The following is a 13,284-nucleotide window of genomic DNA, read 5'->3' as shown; positions in this document are numbered from 1 at the left end:
TGTTAATGGCTTATAGTGTTTATGCTCACCATAAAATTAATTGATGAGATACTGATACTTCAAGTCTGTTAATTATGTGAATATTGGGAGTTGATAATTAATTATAAATACTGTTGGTATGAACAAATAATGGCTTCTGTGCAATGGTTTTTGTTTAAGCATGATTGTTAATATACTCTAATATGCTTAGTATGGAATAGTTGATACTGATATTTAGGTTGTCAATACTTCATCCACTGTTGGTTCTATTTAAGAATGAATGATAATATATTCTAATATGCTTAGTATGGAATTGTTGATAATTGGTTTTATTTAAGTATGTTTGATAATATGTTTTAATATGCTTAGTATGGAATTGTTGATATTGTTATTATTATGATCGATACTTTATCAACTGTTGGATGGACGGGATTGTATGCACTGGTATGGGACGGTGTCATACTGGGTTTGGATTAGCTCAAAAGAAATTGCTAAGTCCTACCTATTTTGGAATAAGGGCACAGGTTATTAAATAAAATCCTCCTTATATTTATGAGTCGATGCGGTTGAATACGCCGAACGACTCACTGGATTTCTTGTGGATGGTTAAAAACAGAATTTAAATATATTTTTATGTTATCGTGACACGAGCTTGAGTCTCAGAGTCGACGGTTAGGGGGCGTATATGCAATAGAATGCGTAGCTGGCTGTGAAGGTTGAGGTATACCCTGTTTAGGTTTAGGTACTCATGCCTACTCAGGTGCGTTTTGTGTGATGCTTTCTATTCAAGTTGAAACCCTCTTCATAGTCTAGCGAGAGTCCAGTAGTGTGGATATAATTATGTACGGATTATTAGTTATTGCTGAACTATTTAGTATGTACATGCGTATTGAGTCTCTGCTTAGATTGTAGTAGGATAAAACTTGTTTGTGGGTCTGACCCACTCCTATTTTTCAGGTGTACATCAGTTCTAAGCTTGAGCTTATACGTGCTGAGTAGAGACGATCTTCCACTCTACCAACGATGTAGGACTTCTTTCCAGATAATAGATTTGGATTTTATCTTCAGCTTTACTTTCATTTCAGTTTGGGATTTTTATTAGAGGTCTACTAGAGATGGATTCCCGAATTGTTTAACTTACGGAGTTTTGGTTTATCGAATTTTAAGTATTTGAATTATTAAGGATTATCTTTTAGTTTTCTTACAGCTCTTAAATTTTAATTATTGTTTCATTTAGTAATTTGTGTTCGTTATAACATATTAATTGTTTGATATCCCTCGGGTTTGGGCCTGAGCTTGATCAACCCGTATCTCGGATTCGAGGGGTATCACACTTCTTGTAATACCCCTAATTTTAAAAAGGATATTCCTGGTATTTAATGGTATTTAATTTATTATTTAAGTGCATTTTATTTGATTATGTGTCATTATTTTTTTTATTAGGTGCTTAATTGTTTTCTTTTGTGGTGATTTAATTTATTTAAATGATATTTATTTTTAGTTATTTGATTGGAATTACTTGTTAGTGTTTTAATTATTTAATTGGCATTAATGGTTTAAGTGTAATTGGTTTAGTTATTTGATTGGAATTACTTGTTAGTATTTTAATTATTTAATTGGCATTAATGGTTTAAGTGTAATTGGTTTAATTATTCTATGTGTGTCTTATTTTATGTGTGTCTTATTTGGTTTAATTGGGTTTACTAATTATTATTTTGTTCAATTAGATTATTTGTTAAGTATTTAATGGTGAATAGGGTAATTAGGTAAATACATCTAACTAGGGTTTTAATTACAGTATAATTAGGGTTTTATATTATAGCCGTCGTAGGTTTCTACGTTAATTGGATGGGCCGGTTAGGATTATGAGTTGGACTTAAATGAACCTAGGGTCTAGGAAAACTGTATAAGTATAAGGTAGACGTCTGTGTAGGGTTTTTTTTAAACAAAACACACGTTTTGTGGAAGTGGAGAAGGAAAAACGCAGTTTTTCACATTTTGCCAAGGTTTAATCAAAGCTTCGATCCTGCTTCGTCCGTGGTCCGATCGAGCTAAATTTTGGAGGAAAGGTTCACGACTCAGTGACGCACAATCTGAACGGTGGAGATCAGAGTTTGACCTAGGGAACAGTGATTCGTGCTCGTGAACAATAACTGGGTCGCACAGGTTTTTTCCATTCTGCCCATATTTCATCAAACATCCGATCCTGCTTCGTACATGCTCCGATCGAGCTGAATTTTGGAGGAGAAGTTCATGACTCAGTGACACACAATCTGAACGGTGTAGATCAGAGTTTGACCTCGACAACAGTGATTCGTACTCGTGAACAGTAACTGGGTCGCACAGGTTTTTTTCCATTCTGCCCAGATTTCATCAAACATCCGATCCCGCTTCGTCCGAGGTCCGATCGAGCTGAATTTTAGAGGAGAGGTTCACGACTCAGTGACACACAATCTGGACGGTGGAGATCAGAGTTTGACCTCAGGAACAGTGATTTGTACTCATGAACAGTAACTGGGTCGCATAGGTTTTTTTCCATTCTGCCCAGATTTCATCAAACATTCGATCCTGCTTCGTCCGTGGTCCAATCGAGCTAAATTTTGGAGGAGAGGTTCACGACTCAGTGACGCACAATCTGAACGGTGGAGATTAGAGTTTGACCTCGGAAACAGTGTTTTCGTACCCGTGAACAGTAACCGGGTTTTTGAACTCGCCGGGATTTTTTTAAGAAGACGACATTGAAACTTTGAACAAAAGTTTCTGAGGCAAGATTCTATCCTTACTCTTTCCCTTAGGCTTCATACTCTTTGCACTCTTAAATGATTCTAGGATTAATGAAGATTAAACCAAACTAAAATGATATCTGTTTTGTTATGAAACTGGTAGTTACAGTAGTGTTGTATGTTTGTTCAACCTATACTAAGCATGTTTGTGGATGCATTGTGGTTCTGTGGTTCACGTTTTTCCTTACCACTACTAGTATAAATTATTGGAAGGGTGGGTCTAGATGATAGCTATCTTAACTTCTGTAATAGCAACTGTTGAAACTTAAATACTAGGAGGATTTGAGTTTAACACTAGATCGGTTTTGTGGAACACTATAATTTGAGCATGTCTACATACATACTGTGAATATTGTTTTGATGCTTACATTATCACAATTAGTATCAACTGTGGAGGTTAGGATTTTGTGATACATACCCTACATATCTGTATGTCATTTGTAAGGTATTAAATGGAAGTTTTAATTAATTCTGTCTTTATATCAGACTAAAGGGAATAACTTAAATTGGGCATGTATATGTTGTTGTTGTGACCCTGTTTATCAATGCTTATTTTATCACTGCTAACATTGAATGTTGGATGTTGGAATTTAGTTGATATATACTTGATTTATTGGTATTATTGACTACCGGAGGATTGGAAAGTAGGCACCGGTATGGGACGGTGGCATACTAAGGATGGGTTTGGTTTTTAAAACAATACCATTACCCACCTACTTGGAATAAGGATGGGATTAACTAAAAGTTAAGTCCCGTGGATTTGTATAGTTATGGCAACTACTTGTTGAGCGGCAATACCAGGGATTTTGGATGAATTTTATATATGTACTGTTATGGTGCCTCGGTATGAGCTTGAGCCTCAGGACCGATGGCTAGGGAGCGTATATGCATCGGGATGTGTAGCTGGCTACGATGGTTGGAGGTGTACCCTGTTTAGGTATAGGTACATATGCCCACTTCGTGTGCGTTTTAGCATGTTACCTCTATTCAGGTTGAGACCGGCCTGTAGTCCAGTGAGAGTCCTTTAGTGTGACTATATATATATTTACGGACTATTAGCTATTGTTGAATTGTTTAGGATGTACATGCGTAGTATAGAACTTGCGCTTGGGCCTGACCCACTTCTATTTTTCAGGTACACGACAGTTCCAGGCTTAGACGTGTTCATGCTGAGCAGAGGTCTCTATTCACTCTTCCGACGATGTAGGGCTCTCTCTATAGTTTTATTTCTGGACGTTTATTACATTTGTTCTATCTTCCGTTTGGATGTTTAATAAGGGTCCACTAGAGATGGATTCCCAAGTTGTAAACTGATGGAGTTTTGGGGTCCACTAGAGATGGATTCCCAAGTTGTAAACTGATGGAGTTTTGGAGTTTGGGTTTGATGGATTTTAATAATTATAATATTTTGCGAATTCTATTTTTAGTTCCTTCCAGCTTTAATTTCATTTCTTAATTTATTTTGTATTCCGTGTTCATTATAAAATATTAATTGTTTGATATTCCCTTGGGTTTGGGCCTGGGACTGATCAACCCGTGTCTCGGATCCGAAGGGTATCACACTTCTCCTCATCAGTAAAAAGAAAGTTGCCAAAAGAAGGAAGGGCCAAATCCATAAGGTCGGCTGCTGCAGCGTTAAAGGCAATTTCTTTTAAATTAGATGAAGAGAGTAATTCCACAATGGATAGAGGATCACTCCAAACCTGTTCCTCAAGAAAGGAGAGCCTGTTCTTAGCTGCTGAAGAAGGGAAAGTTGCTAAAAAAAACAAAGAAACTCATAAGTATGATGAAAAATTAAGACTTGACATGGGAAGCAGCCAGAGCACTTGATATGAAAAGAGGGTAGACATTCTATACCTAACTTCCCAAATTTACGAGGGATTGGGAGTGTGTTTGATTGAGGCACAAACCATTTCCCTTTAACTATAATCATCATTTCTTTCCATTTCTTCTTGGAGGAAGGAAGGTCCGTGCATATCCTTTGCTGAAGGTTAGAGGTGAAATAAAAATGGCTAAGCTCGGTCCCATGCCTGGAGATAGTGTAAGTACACAATAGGTCAACGAGAGTCAAATCAAGACTTTCTGTGATACCCCTCGATTCTAGAGCCACGGGTGATCAAGTCCGAGCACAGATCTGAGAAATACCAAATGATTAATATTTAATGCGAACACATATGACAAAATGAAATAAAAAATAGAATTTAAGCTGAAGGAAAATCTAAAGTAAAAAACTTTAACATTAAATACTTAAAATCCTCCATTAATAAAGATTAAAAAATCCAAACTCCAAAACCTTTAATTAATTAACAACTCGGGAATCAATCTAGTGGACCCCTAATAACAGTCCCAACTGTAAAATAAAACATAGCTAAAATCAATATCCAAAACTAATAAGATAATAGTCTTACATAGTCGGTGGAGTGGAAATCCGTATCTGTTCTGTACGATCAAACTCTAACCATGGAACTGACATGCACCTGAAAAATAAAAGAGTGGGTCAGGTCCACATGTAAATCCTGATCTACTACAATCCAAATAGGAATATGATATGCAGATATATCCAAAAAAGACTCAATAATATCTAGAGTAGTCCATATATGTATAATTACACATAATAGGACGCTCACTAGTCCAAAAGGTCTGTCTCAGCCTGAGGAAAGATACCATGCAAATCGCACATAATGTGGTCATGTGTACCTAGACCTACCAGGGAACAACACCTCTGTCCAGCTATCCATCATAGGCGATATACGCACCCTAACTATGGTCATGAGACTTAAGCTCATATCACGGCATCATAACATATATAAAGTCCATGTCCTCCTAATACAAAATATCATCCATCTGATATAGCGGTTTGATATATGTATAACAATCCATCCCGGAAATCCAATTATGCCATTCAGTTATTTACTGACCTGACACTAACAGAAGTCGGACTTAACTTTTATTGTTAATCCGAACCTCAATCCAGATTAGGTAGGCTTAGTGTTTGAACTAATCCATACCTAGTATGACACCGTCCTATACCGGTGCATACTACCCTCCATTTACTGTAGTTGACAAAACAGTATAAATAGTTATCAACTACATTCCAAGATAAGCGCAAACACAGTTTAATATGTGTAAAACTAAATCATGCATCCCAGAAAGGATTTAGAATCCTAATTACAGTCCATTAAATTGGCAAAGTAAGACTATGCACTTAACTCCTCCGAATAGTGCCATAACGGATACAATATATAACAGATTAAATCATCAGTTAATCCCAACTAAGCATACATATAATTAAACATCAGTATGCTTATAGCACAGCTGTAAAACATGATTCATAATTTTAAGTCATGCAGAGAAATTAACTTGCTAAAACAATAAGCAGTTATATGATAAGATCCAACCATCCTCATACATGTTCAATTTTAACCTTAAATTAATTCCATCTGTTCTTCTGTTGTCTTCTCCGACTCCGGTGGTTTTCAGTCTTTGAATTCAGTTTTATTACATATTTTAAAGTCCCATCCTCATCCCAGATTAATCACAAGACAGAGTTATACAACTAAGAATTTAATTACACACCAATGTTTAAAGCAACGACAACCATATATAAACTGAACTTGTAACAATTGAGAAACAGATTTAATTCAATGATGCTAGAAACTGATTCAACATGTATAAACGATGTAATTAAGATTTAGTTTAATTCCTAGAGTCTTCCTAAGCATGCACAGAACACGGATTAAAGGGATAGAATAGAACAGAACTTGCCTTTGAGACTTTGGATACAAAATCTCTAACTGTTGCCTCTATCTTCTCCGGCCACGTTGGTTGTGTTAAACAGCCCTTGCTGCTCCTATTACAGTCCAGTAGCACATACCAAACTTCCCTCCTTGATTCTGTTTTATGAATCACCCAAGTTCACTCTCCGGTTCTCTCTCTGTTTCCCCTCTGTATCTTACAATCTCTGTTTTTTTTACAGAACTTACATTTATTTTACTAACCCTAAACCACCGTATTGCATAAATTTATAGGTGTATTTTAATAACCCTAATCCATGAATAATTAGACTAAGCCCTAACTCCAATCCTAGTCGGCCCATGAAACTATCTATGTTTCCCTATGGCAGCTTACCTATACGTGAATTATAATCCAAAGTTAACTGTAACCTAAAAATATTTAATAATTAAATCAATGCAAAAATTTAAAATCCAATTAATGAAAATAAAATCCAATTAATGAAAATACAAAATTAAAACCCAATTAAATAATTAAATACACTTAAACAATTAATTCCAATTAAATAATTAAAAATAACTCAATTAATTCAATTTAATCACCACAATTAAACAATTAATCAAATAAAAATGCAATTAAATAAAAAATTAAATACCAGAAATATCCTTTTAAAATTAGGGGTATTACACTCTCAAGCCTTTGGCGAACCAAGAATGCCGAGACTCTCCAAAAAAAGTTAGGGTTTACTTGAAGGGGGGCTAGACTTAACTTATTAAAGACCAGATGTTAGAAGGGGTGAAGAGGAAATCGAAGAGCTTTAAGATGCCCAACTGAGAGAAGCAACTCATCCTCTCCAACGCCCCTCGCCTGAACTGAAGTCAGCCGTCCATGAGTATTCAACAATTTCTACCCCCTCAGGGATTTCAAATTCCTCCATTACCGAATCATTAGTGAACTTGATACATCGAATAGACAAAATCGTCTCTTTCCCTTCTTTAGTAAAAATACTATTCGACCCAGAGGTGGATGTCTCAGCCTAAAGTAAGGAGCCATCTAACTGATTGGCCGAGTCATTTGCAAATTTAAGAGGGTTAGAAACCCTAAGGAGAGGAACCCTAATGAGAATGGGGGAAGACGAAGGTGTGGATTCAGAATTTATGATTTCTACGTGGTTGTGAGTGGTTGAAGTGCTCATGATGTAAGATCAAAAAGTAGATGAAGAACTAACCTGGTGGCACGACGAAGTAAAGAGCACAGTGAACGAACTGAGCGCAGTGAAGGCAAAAACAAATCTTGAAGAAGTTCTTAAGTCAGAATAGCGATAGACACTCCTTGAATGAGGATCGTCCACATCATCATGCTCAAATTTATATTCTTTATATTACGAGGGCCCAATCCGTATCAAGCCCAAATTACAAATGCCCAATCCAGAACGAGCCCAAGTTGATTCTTCCTTTAGATCAAGATCACTAACATTGGCCTTCTGGCCCATTATTCAAGCCCAGCTGATTTAAGATACATTCGGCCCAGGCTATTTAAGAATGAACGAGTCCTGCAATTGAAGGATTCATCATAGAAGGTAAATTCTATACAAGGAAGATCTGTAAAAAGGGAAGTCTGGCATGGAAAGAAGTATAAAAAGAAATAACATTATAGAAAGGAGCATTGTATATAGAATGTATTAGAGGGCAAACAATGCGAGTCCTACCATAATTCTACCACCTTCTTGTGTATAAATAGAGGCTTAGACCTCTAATAAAAGACATCGAGCAATATACGATTTTCTGTGAGTATTATAATTGCTTATTTTGAGTGAGTTGTATTTTTCTTTTTATTTCTCTTAATAGAGAGAAATTTTGCACCTACAACATGCTTTTTAGAAATAATGCAGAGATATTCTACATTTCCTTCATTCGCGGTCTCAATGTGATACCCATTTTGACATAAGTCTTTAAAACTCAACAAATTTCTTTGAAATCTAGTAGAATATAAGGCTTTATCAATGTGTATTATTATCCCATGTAGTAAAACAATATCGACTTTTTCGAAGCCTTCAATCAAACTTGTGGGACCTGAAATTGTACCAACACTAGCCTCGGTCAATGTTAAGTAAGAAAAATATTTTTTATCTGGAAGAATTGTGTGTGTTGTTCCACTATCTGCAAGGCATATATCATCGTCATTAACCAATGCATTTGATAGTTCCATGCCTAATATATTATGCAAAGTTTATATTTAGACTTTATTATGACAATAGAGATTTTAATACAATGATATCAAAATAAACTTTTAATTCAAATGTAATTGAACAAACTTTAGTACAAACACAACAACAAAAAACAAACAATAATAAAAAAAACAAACAACAATAGACTAACTATGACATGATAAAAGAAAGTAGAGTTTAATTGGTGTGGACATTTCCATCACCAATCAAGTGGTATATTTTTCCATCACTGTCCTCAAAGAAATCTGACATTTCCAGATTTATGATATTCACTGGCTCATTGAAATCAGTGAAATTCGTTTATATCTTTTTCCCCTTTTCCTTTTGTAAGGCTTGGTACAGATCAGCCAAGTGTTTAGGCATACGACATTTACTTTGCCAGTGCCCTGTCATTCTACATCGATAACAAATATTTGAATCTATCTTTGAAGTTTGGGCCATATTTTTTCCCTTTTCATTATAATCCCTTTTTTTGGGATATGGTGTGAATCTCTGATTATTAGAATTTGAGGATTAATAACCTTCACAGTAATAAGAATGATTTCTTTCACGACCATATTCGCCATTATGACCATTTCGATTATCATAACCATATTCATTGCAATTTCGACCACCACGACCACCATGTCCGCGTCCTCGTCCACGATGCGAGGCAACGTATGATTCAGGAATCGGTGTCGATCCAGTTGGACGGGACTGGTGGTTTCTTAACAAAAGTTCATTATTTTGCTTAGCCACAAGTAAGCATGATATTAACTTTGAATATTTTTCAAATCTACGCTCTCGATATTGTTGCTGTAAAAGTATATTCGAGGCATGAAATGTGGTGTATGTTTTTTTTCTAAGAGGAGCTCATCAGTGATAGTATCACTACATAATTTTAGCGTAGAGTTGATTTTAAAAAGAAAAAAATTATATTCAGTCACAGTTTTGAAATTTTGCAACTGCAACTCCGACCAATCGGCTAGAGCTTTTGGGAGGATAACGGTTTTCTGATGATCATATCTTTCTTTCAATTTTTTTCACAAATTTAGTGGATCTCTTTCAGTGAGGTATTCAGTTTTTAGTTCCTCACAAATATGGCAACGAAAAAAAATCACAGAACTATTATAATCTAAGCAATAAATACGGTGAAACTGGCCATTAAATCATTAATTGATAAAGGCGGTTAGACCGATCATTAAATAATAAAGGCGGAAATAAATAAAATTTTCTTACCCTTTAGAATGAGAAATACAATATTCTTCAATAAAGTAAGAAAACCCAACAATCTATCAAAACTAATATCACAAAATAGATATATAGAGTTGAGATAGAAAGAGAAAAAAATAACTTATTTTTCAAGTTTTAGATGGTTGGAGCTCGGACTGATAACTTGTTATAAATATAAGAATAAATATATTCATACACAATCAAAGAAACAAAGAGAGACATTTGAGAGAAAAATGAACTTCTTTCTTATTCTCGTTCAAAGTATGAAGTCAGTGATACAATATGATCCATATTTATAGGATGAGAAATAGCATTTTTTGCCAACTAGCACAAGTGGGATAGATTGATCCCATACTGCAAATGATAAAAGTTTCTTTGTAATGCGTGCCAGCCTACAAATAGCATTACCACTTGCATACAGATTAAGTAATATACTTGTGTCACTTTGCTGTAATCATTAATTCTACAAATTGTAGCCTACAATTCATTTGCATACTTGTGGGCCCCATTAATATATAACAAAAATCACATAGTATAACATTTATGCAATATATTTATATGGAATATAAAATGTTCATATAATATATTATTACAACATATCGTAATAATATAACTAAAATTGGGCTTTTGGAACCTCGAAGCTTTCAACTTGACTTTGTTAACTAAAACTGCTTGGAGACTTGAGAAGGAATTTAAGCAAATATTTTTTCTGACACACAAATTGATATGGAATTTAATTCGAGGTTCTTAAAGCCTCACTGTATTGTGGATCGAGCCATCCAATATTTTATGGAAGTAAAGGAAATTCAGATGTAGTTGTTGTGCACACAAATTTTGTATCTGTAAATTAGAAAATAAAATAAGGAGTAAATAATAATTTATTAATTTATAAAAATTCGAGTACAATTCTCTAAGGTATTCTTTACAAAAGAAATAAAGTATCCTCTGATTCGATCTTCTTTGTTGGTTGGATCTAAGGGCTATTGGAGCTTGATCTTGAATCGGATTGTTGACAATCTTCTTCAAGTATTTGTAGTTAAGGAAGATAGTTGATGATTTCTTATCTAGATTTGACGAAACTTAATCTCGAACAGTGTTGTTTGGTTATTCTTCAAACTTATTGAATCGCAAAGAAAAAAATGGCACAATTTTGACGTGCTTGTTATTCTTTGTTAAGTTTATGGAAGAACGACACGACTTTAGATGTGCTTGTTATTCTTCGTCATTAAATAATTTGTTGATTTGAGGAAGAACGACACGACTTTGGATGTGCTTGTTATTCTTCGTCGTCAAAGAATTTGTTGATTTGAGGAAGAACGACAAGACTTTTGATGTGTTTATTGTTCTTCATCTTTTGTTGAATTTGAGGAAGAATGACATGATTTTGAATGTATATGTTGTTGTTGTTCTTTAAGGCTTGGATGTTGAGAGAATGTTGAGCTTGACAAAGGTTTTGTATTCTCTGAATCTTCTCTTTCTCTGAGTCTTATGGATCCCTCTGAATTTCTGGACTTTTGAATTTCTGAGTTTCTCAAATTTCTTGGACTTTTGCTCCAATTTTCCTTATTCCATGCCCCTATTTATAAACTTATTGGATGGATAGGATGATGACATATGTCATTTCTTGATAAGGACACGATTATAACTGGGCCGAGCCAATTATATTGTGCTAATTATCTATTAAAATAATTATTTCTAAATATATTTTATTGAGAGTAGTCATCTTTTACCAACAGGCCTAGTGGTACCAGATTCCTACTTCCCAAAGAGAGGTCAAGGGTTCGAGTCTCGGTGGAGACATGTGTGTGTGAGTACCAATTAAGGAAAAAAGAAAATAGCCATCTTTTTAACTAACTGTGGTGGACTAATTAAATAATTTAAGTTAACTAAGTTTTGATCAATTAAATAATTTAAGAAGATATGAGACCCATATTTGATGGATTAATTAGTTAAGGAAAAGCTCATGAAATTTTAATGTCTACAATTGTCTAAATTCAAAATGCAAGCCCTCTCCAATCTACTCCAAACAGATGCTCCCCCCCCCCCCCCCTCCGCCTTCCCTCTCGCCAAAGGCTTCCTTAAATTAAACCTTTTTTTATTTTTTGAGTTCAAAGGCTGGCATAAAAGGGTCTGATCCTCCGAAATCGAGAAAGTCACCTCATTTGAATGGTGTCAGTTTTATTTCCTCACGTGGGATCAGCCTCAGTGGATGAAGGTCTTGCTCTAAGATCAGTTGTCCTAAGTTGTCATAGTTGGGGTCTTTCCAAGGTGGTGATCGTAGGGAACTTTCAGCCCGTGATGAATTTTAAAGGAAAATATGTACTCTATTATGGATGATGTTAAGATTTTAGTTCTTGAAGGTCAAGAGTTATCTCTTAAATGGGTTCTAAGATCGGCGAATCAAGTAGCCTATGAAGCGACTTATTTCAGATGTCTTTCTCATGTAGGTTCTTCCTTTTTTTTTCTTTTTTCTTTTTTAAAGTAATGTTATAACATTATTAAATATATTTACATAGCTGTTGCATCCGCAAATCAAAATTAGAGTAATGCTTTTGAGAGTAGACTATCCAGAAACTCAAGTGAGGGGGTAATACTGAATATGTTTAATAATTTCAGGGGGGCAAATGTAATATTTTGTAAATATATATATCTAAATGACAAAATAATGAGGCATAATAGTGAATTTTTGTTTTAAGGGGGCAAACATAGGTCTGTCCCTGAGTAGACCTGTCAACTGATCGGATTCGGGCCAGATCTGGCCTGGTTCAATCCTAATATAATAAGCCTTTTACTTGATTTGATAATCCGACGATATATATATATATATATATATATATATATTTTGTAAGTGAATTTATATTCAATTGGTTAATAAATGGATATCTGATTCAACATTCCGATCCGATCTGGTAAAGGTGTTGTTTGTTAATATAAAAAGAAAAGAAATTAATGTCAAAAGAGAATAAAAATTAATAATTAGAAAAAATGATAAAAAATAAAAGATAAATAAAATATGGAAGGAAAAGAAAGAAAAAATAGATCATTTACTCTTTTTAATGAATAAATACGATGACATTATTAGTATTATATAATGTATATTAAGAAATTTATTAATATGAGAACGCCACACTATTGTACATATAACATATGATTACTTTTTTCTTCTTTTTTTTCGTTATCTCTTAAACAAAGAGTGTGTGTATATATATATATATAATTAATTAATTATTTATTTTTAATCAACACAATTCATATCTAATTTGTTAGGCTAATGAGTTGTCGGCTTTCTAGTTAGTAAATTCGCAAACTTATGATACGCGAACTAAATGCGTACGTACGAATTTTGAAAAA

Source organism: Cornus florida, unplaced genomic scaffold, assembly GCF_030987335.1.
Source record: "Cornus florida cultivar Cherokee Brave unplaced genomic scaffold, ASM3098733v1 CherokeeBrave_3.0.0_Hap2_Chr10, whole genome shotgun sequence".
Taxonomy (NCBI): Eukaryota; Viridiplantae; Streptophyta; class Magnoliopsida; order Cornales; family Cornaceae; genus Cornus; species Cornus florida.
The sequence above is the reverse complement of the archived record's forward strand: the minus strand, read 5'-3'. Positions refer to the sequence as shown.